Consider the following 7,643-nt stretch of genomic DNA (forward strand, 5'->3'; position numbering starts at 1 on the left):
AGGCAGGCGCTTTTGCCGCTGAGCTAAATCCCCAGCCCCTAACAGTCCTTTTTTAATCTCAGGCCTTAGAGGGTATTGTCTCCAGTGAGGAAAAATAGTGGGGTCTTTAAAATGTATTTGCATCAGGGCAGCTCTTACTGTTCTCCTGATTTTACCTTTAGTTGCCCGTACTTCAGGATTTATATCTGGCTCCATGAGAGGAAGACAACATACCCAAAGAGGGCACCTGTATATTATAGCAAGAAATCTCTCCCCAAAATGGAAACTGGACATTGAGATATGATTAAAAAGGAACGGAAAGGATTGGGATATAGCTTAATGGTAGACTGCTTACCTAGTATGCACAAGACCCTAAATTCAATCCCAGTACCACCAAAAAAAAAAAAAAGAAAAAAAGAAAAAAAGAAAAAGGAATGGAAGAAGAGAAAGTCATCCCAGTTACAGCCTAAAGGTTGTGAGAAATAGAGAACCATGTCTTCCCCAGTGACTCCTCACTGAGGTGTGAGGCTGAGGTGTGAGGCTGGAAGGAAGGCCAGGAATGTGCTGGGTGTGGTGGCACCTGCCTGTAATCCCAGCACTCAGGAGGCTGAGGCAGGAGGATCATTGCGAGTTCAAGGCTAGCCTGGGCTACAAAGGGAGTTCAAGGCCAGCCTCAACTGCATAGCCAGACCCTGTCTCAAAAAGACAAAAATAAAAAATAAAAAAATAAAAAAGGAAGGCCAGGATTGCAAAGAAGGACTGAAATACTGGCTCCAGCCTCCAACAGGCTGGTCTTTTTCCCTTTATAGTCATGGTTACCAGGGCTCCTCCACAGAGACAACAGTGCAGCCAGGGGGAGAAGGCAGAGAGTGCCCCAGGGCCCTTCAGTCTCTCTGGATCCGCTGGTGAAATTGGTCTGGTCCCTGGGCCCTTCTTGGGGCGTGGAGCCTGAAACCCAGTGGTCACTGTTGCACACAGGGTATGGTTCGAGGGGCCTGTTGTTGTGACAGTTCTTATCACAATCCCGCCAAAAAGGGCCTGGTTTCCCAAAGCCATGGCCAATGGACTTAGTCACTGAGCTCTTCTTGCAGTCCTGGGAACCAGACTCAGAATTTCCTCCTCATAAGGCCAAAACCAAGGCAGCTGCTTTCTCCTGGTCTGATTTCTCCCTTCCGCCTCTTCCCAGTCTCAATTCTAAAATACCAAGGCAACTCTCGTGAGGGCAGCAAGTGAGCTATCTGGAGCAAAAGCCATCTTTTGTAGCTTTCTCCTAATGTTAAGGCAGATTGGGTAGTAAATTTGTCTTGAAGAATAATCTGCACATGCCCATAATCCCAGCACTTGGGAGGCTGAGGCAGGAGGGTTGCTGCAAGTTTGAGGCCAGTCTGGGTTGCAAAGGGAGTTTAGGGCCAGCCTGAACTTAGGCTGCTAGCTAGACCCTGCCTAAAAAAGAAAAAAAAAGAAGCAAAATCTGCCCTTCTACTGAATCAGAAGCCAGAGATGTATACTTTACCAAGGCCTCTTGTAAATGATTTAAGAAGGCAAAGGATTTCTTATCATTTTCCTGGCTAACAGTTGACAATTTAGAATAACCCAAAGAGTTAGTTCACATCCTTCTTAGGTCTTCAAGGATACAACTGTGAAAATGTTTCCTGTTCTAATCTCCTGCTTGGCTGGTGGGGCAGTAGAGATCTCACATAGGGACTGCCTGGGCTCCAGCAGTAGTTGGTTATTCCCTTTGTTGTCTCTCTTCTGGCCTTTTAAAATGAACAAAATGCTGGGCGTGGTGGTGCACACCTATAATTCCAGTACTCAGGAGGTTGACGCAGGAGGATCATTTTGAGTTCAAGGCCAGCCGGGGCTACACAGTGGTTCAAGGTGAGCCTGAACTACACAGTGAGACCCTGTCTCAAAAAATAAAAATAAAATGAACAAAATGATATTTATCTCCAAATGTAATCCTAGCCTGTAATGCTGCTATTTCTCACCAGAAGTAAAGTTTAAGAGCAACATTACAACTTTCCAAAAACAAACACCAAAAAAATTTTTTTTTAAAAAACACCCCACCAAAAAAAACCCAAACCAAAACAAACAAGGTGAGGCATGGTGGCATAGGCCTATAATCCCAGTACTAGGGAGGCTGAGGCAGGAGGATTGCCTTGAGTTTGAGGCCAGCCTGAGCTACAAAGTAAGTTCAAGGCCAGCCTGAACTGCATAGTGAAACGCTGTCTCAAAAAGACAAAAAACAAAACAGAGCAAAACAAAATTACTTATTTCCAGTCCAGTTCATAAATCTGAGTACATCCCCTAAAAAGTCAATGTACTTATCAGGATTATTTGAAAACTTTCCAGATCTTGTTTGATCTGTTTGAGGTAAGTGAGAGCAAAAGACACTTGGACGTGGACAGAGCCAAATCCTCCACCTGCCTGGGGTGAGGGATATTGCCCTCGAGGAGCTTCAGCAAAATCAGATAGAGGTGGATGTAGAGGTTTCAGTTAGAGTTGTCTTAAAACCTCACCCTCAGTACGAAGGACAGCATCAGATTGCTCCTTAAACACTAGAGGCGTCTGGTTTCCAGTGGCTTTCATCTACGCTTTCAACACAAGTCAGGATTAGCTCCTAATGCAAAGAAAGTCTGAACATAAATTACTCCTGACCATTTTCCCTCTCTCTTACAACTCCAGCTGTAAAATAGTACTATAATCAATACTTGCCTCCATATTCCACTTTTCCTCCATGGGAGGCAGGCCATGTGCAGGCGCAGAAAAAGATTAAACAGAGCTTCCTTAGAATCTGAGGGTCAAACAATTTCCAGGGTTTAAGAATACACTCCAAGCCAGGTGTGGTGGCACATGCCTGTAACCCCAGCACTAGGGAGGCTGAGGCAGGAGGATCGTTTCAAGTTCGAGACCAGCCTGGGCTACAAAGTGAGCCTAAGTTCAGCCTGAACTGCACAGCAAGACCCTGTCTCAAAAAGACAACTGCCCCCCTCCCACATACCAAAACCTGACCCATACACCAGAGACTGCAAGCTACAAACCAACTAGAAGTTTAAAGAAAAAATCCCAAAGAGCTATCTATAAGAAAACAAAACATCTGTAACTGCCAAATAAGTCAAGAAAGGAATATAATATTGTGCTTACAAAAATCAAAATGTTCCATCAAAGAAACTCAAATACAAAGACATGACAATCTTTCCATGCTCTCAATTTAAATCCATTATTATTTTAACCAAAAAAAAAGACAAAGCATTGCCAATCGACAAACAAAGTTTGATAATTGCTGATTACCTAAATGAGTCACAATCCAGAATCCCATCAAAATATTTCAGGGGTGCCATGAAGCAAAAGCAAACTCTTACTGCTTTCCAAAGATCTCAGTGGACCATCTAGTTGGTTTTGGTTTTTTTTTGTCTTTTTTTTGGTTTGTTTGCTTGTTTGTTTTGAGACAGGGTCTCACTGTGCTGTTTAGGCTGGCCTTGAGTTCACTTTGTAGCCCAGGCTGGTCTCGAACTTGAAACGATCCTCCTGCCTCAGCCTCCCGAGTGCTGGGATTACAAGCGTGTGCCACCAGGGCTGGCACACGTTCTAGTCTGTAATGGGGAAAAAATAACTCTCAATCTGCTAGAGTTAGATATGCTGAATGAATTCCAATGGACAAAGGAGGTTAAGATTAGGAAAGGTTTGCTAAGAGAAAGCTCCTAAGAGACAGGAGTCCTAATGGGGTTACCACAGAGGCTACATCTACCAGAATGTTTTACAGAGCAAAATCACAAGGCAAGTACAATATGGGTCAAACTACAATCAACCAATAGAATTACAAGACTATCCATTAGCTAATGTGGATCCAATAGGGAAGTAAAGGTATATGGCTAGCAACATAAACTTTAGCTTATCTATAACTTTCAACCTACAAAGAACAAAAGCATTTTTGAAAAGAACCAGGGCCAGGGAGATACCTCAGTAGCATAAGCACCTGCTTGGCAAGTGCAAGGTCCTGAGTTCAATTTCTGGTACCAAAAATAAAAAGAGAGAGAGAGAGAGAGAAGCGGCAGGCAGACAGGAAGAGCTGGGAGGATGGGTCCAGATGTTCTGGTCACCCACTTAGGTGTCTGATGGTTATTGGACTCACTGGAAGGTATTGTTAATTACAGTATAATCTCAAGTTACCCTATACCTCTTAGGGAGGCATGTAGCCCTGGCCATTGCAGCTCCATTTTTTTTGTTGTTTGTTTTTTTGAGACAGAGTCTCACTATGCTATGTAGCCCAAGCTGGCTTTGAATTCATGGCAATACTCCTGCTTCAACCTCCCGAGTGCTGGGATTTCAGGAATGTGCCACCATGCCCAGTGACATTCCCATTTTGAGGCCTGGGCTTCTTTGGATGTGTCCCCAAGTACACTTTTGATGCGATCTTATCTTCTGCACTGACTCCCTCCATCCCTGTCTGACTGTCCATTAATTTCTAATTTAGCTGCCTATAATAATAATCCATGAACATATAGTTGTATTAAGACCTATCAGAGGGGGCTTAGGATATAGCTCAGTGGCACAAGCAACTGCCCGGCAAGCACAGGGTCCTGAGTTTGATTCTCAGTACCAAAAAAAAGACCTATCAGAAAACAGAAAAATGTACAGTGCTGGAGGTCTAGGGCCTGTGTGCGCAACTTCTTGTTGGCTTGAAGGGACAAAAGGAGGAAATGGTGTTAGCAGCCCGGAAAGCAGGGAAAGTCATCCTACACGACAAATGGAGCCACTGTCACAAGTACAGTGTTGATAGAAGGGAAATAATTCTTGGGTTCTTTTTTTTCCTTCTCCTCTCTTGTCCCAGGGCAAGCCTTTCCCCTTTTCGTTTCAAGGTACAAATTGTCTTTGTCTCCTTTTTTTTTGGTTTTAGTTTTTCTCCGGTACTGGGAACCGAACTCACGACCTTGCGCTTGCCAGGCAGGCGCTTTGCCGCTGAGCTAAATCCCCAGCCCTGTCTTTGTCTCCTTTGTTTGCGTAGCCTGAACCTGGAAGGCAAGGAACCTAGAGTAAAGCACAGAGCAAGCACACAATACCCAGGCCAACAAATCTGTGCTGTTTTTTTGTTTTTGTTTTTGTTTTTGGTACTAGGAATCGAACTCACAACCTTGTGCTTGCTAGGCAGGTGCTGTGCAGCTGAGCTATATCCCCAGCCCCAAATCTGTGGGGTTTTTTTGTGTGACTTTTGGGACTGAGCACATTGGGCAGGTGTTTTAGCACTGAGTAATATACCCAGCCCCTAGTGGTCTTTCAAAAAACAAGAGTAGGTATCACAAATTTTTACACTAAAAAAGTCCTTATCCTATTCCTCCCTCCATTTTATTTTCATTTCCTTCCCAAGGATCTGTTGGGTTCTTGCTGTACCTTGGGAAGGAATGGCGGCGAGAATGAGGAAAAAATAGACAAGAGACAAAAAGCTCGGATCGGGTGGAGGTTCTCTTTCTCCTGAGCTAAGGGGAACTGCCCAAGGACAGGAGAGTGTTTATTTTATACGTGAAGAGGCTGATTAATTTCAGCCTTGCTGCCTAGCAACCAGTTAACAAGCTACAAAGTCTTATTTACATGCTTCCAGGAGCTCCCGTGTTCTCTAGCTGGCTTCCTCCTGCACATGTAATTACTGTCCAGCTTCAGCCACTCCCAACACCCAGGACAGGGCTAAGCCTGCTACAGTAAGGCAGATGAGGCTCCTAGGGGGCAAAATTTAAGGGCCTCCTTAAGTTTGTGCCCAAATGCCCCACTTGCCTCACTCTAATTTTAAACCTGGCCCAGACATAATGGTTTTTTAGGGGGGCATTGATTGATCTTTTGATTGATCTTAGTTTGACTTGAAGTGGTCTGAGCTCTAGTTATTGATATAAAAACTAGACAGAGTCTCCTTGGCAACCCACTTTCTGGTCTCCCCTCAGTTGATAGCTATTTCTCTCTTAATAAACATTGCTTCTGCCACCAGACATGATGGTGCACAACTGTAATCCCCACAGGATCGCGGAGATTTCGAGGACATCCTGGAGTACAAAGTGAGTTTAAGGGCAGCCTGAACTGCATATTAAACCTTGTCTCAGAAAAGGACAAAAATGGAAGCAAAAACTCCTCCCATCTTCTTCCTTTTGTTTTCTCTTTGTTTTTTGTTTTGTTTTGTTTTTGTACTGGGAATCTAACTCACGAGCTGGTACTTGCCAAGCAGGTACTGAACTACATCCCCACCCCTGTTTTTTGTTTTTTTGAGACAGGTTTGCACCATGCGGTTCAGGCTGGCCCAGAACTCACTATGTAGCCCAGGCTGGCCTGTAACTCACAGAGATCCTCCTGCCGCAGCCTCCAGAGTGCTAGGATTACAGGTGTGCACCCCCACACCCTGATTCGTCTACCTCCTTTGTCCTTAAATTCATTCGTTGACTTCAGGAGACATAGACCAAGAGTATGTCATTACTTCAGGAGAGCACAGGATTACATTAATTGATTCCCAAGTTTCTATCAAGTTACTCAACAATAAGCACTATTCTAGGCATCAGAATACAAAAACAAATAATAGAACAAGATTCTGACTTCTAGGAGCTCTTGACTTCATAGTGGAGTGGGAGAAGAGTTAAATAATGACATCAGTGAGTTAAGTACATAACACAAGTATGAAAGAGGTGTTCTGGCTGCATTTAGGAGGAAGCACTTCTTTGGTTGGCAAATTCAGGGAGATTAAAAGATGCTTAGGGGTTATCAACCAGGCGGGCTTTTTGAACTTATAGCTCTCCCATCCCTTCCTCGTTAATCTCAACATCGCTTAAGGAGGAGACTGGCTTCCTCTCCTGAACTGCCGCCTAAGGAGGAAGGCATGTGGACTGCTGGCAGCCATGCTGTATCGCTGGCCTCTTTGAAGTACAACTGAGTCTATGCATTTTGAAGATATTTGAAGGTCATTGAACAAATGTTTTACAAAAACTTGTCAGAAGATGACTGAAGAAAATGGATATGACCACCATTCCATGAAACAAGCCTACAGGTAGCTTGAGATGACTGTTTGGGTCCTTGGCTGTAGTGTTTAAAGATACTTCATTGCCTCCTGTGGTGAGCAACGTTTTAGAAAGAAAAATGAACTGCTCAGGAAAACATTAACAGACAGGTGCCGGGGAGGAGGGCCCCCGGTGCCTGGCACGCGCCAGCCCTCAGGCCAGCCACCGCCCGTGCAATTGAGAACTATCATGGCACAGAGAAGCAATGACACAATTGGCTCACCGCACACGGGCTGCGGAGGCCCGCCCGCGGACGTGCGTGAATCATTGCGACATGCAGAAACCCCTGGGAATATATGCCACACAACGGGTCACTCTTGCCCCTGCCATTGAGAAACAGAAAGGTCCAGAGTCAGCGGAGGAGCAGCTGCTGAACAAGGACTCAAAGAACATGAGAATACAGCCTAAGCCGGAAGAGTCAAAGATCTAGTGGACCAGGGTCATGAGAACCATACGCAAGCTGTAAACCAGGAGGACCTTGTGCAATACCTGGGGAGATATGATTATTCAATTGGTCATTAACGTATAGATCTATTTATTTTCTTTAGAAGCCACTTTGAAGATACCAAAATATAGTACAACAATTATTGATAATCTACCTCTTTTGTCTGTAACTCACTATTATTTGTCTGTTTG

The sequence above is a fragment of the Chinchilla lanigera genome, unplaced genomic scaffold (assembly GCF_000276665.1).
Source record: "Chinchilla lanigera isolate Chin_1 unplaced genomic scaffold, ChiLan1.0 scaffold00066, whole genome shotgun sequence".
In the NCBI taxonomy this organism is placed as follows: Eukaryota; Metazoa; Chordata; class Mammalia; order Rodentia; family Chinchillidae; genus Chinchilla; species Chinchilla lanigera.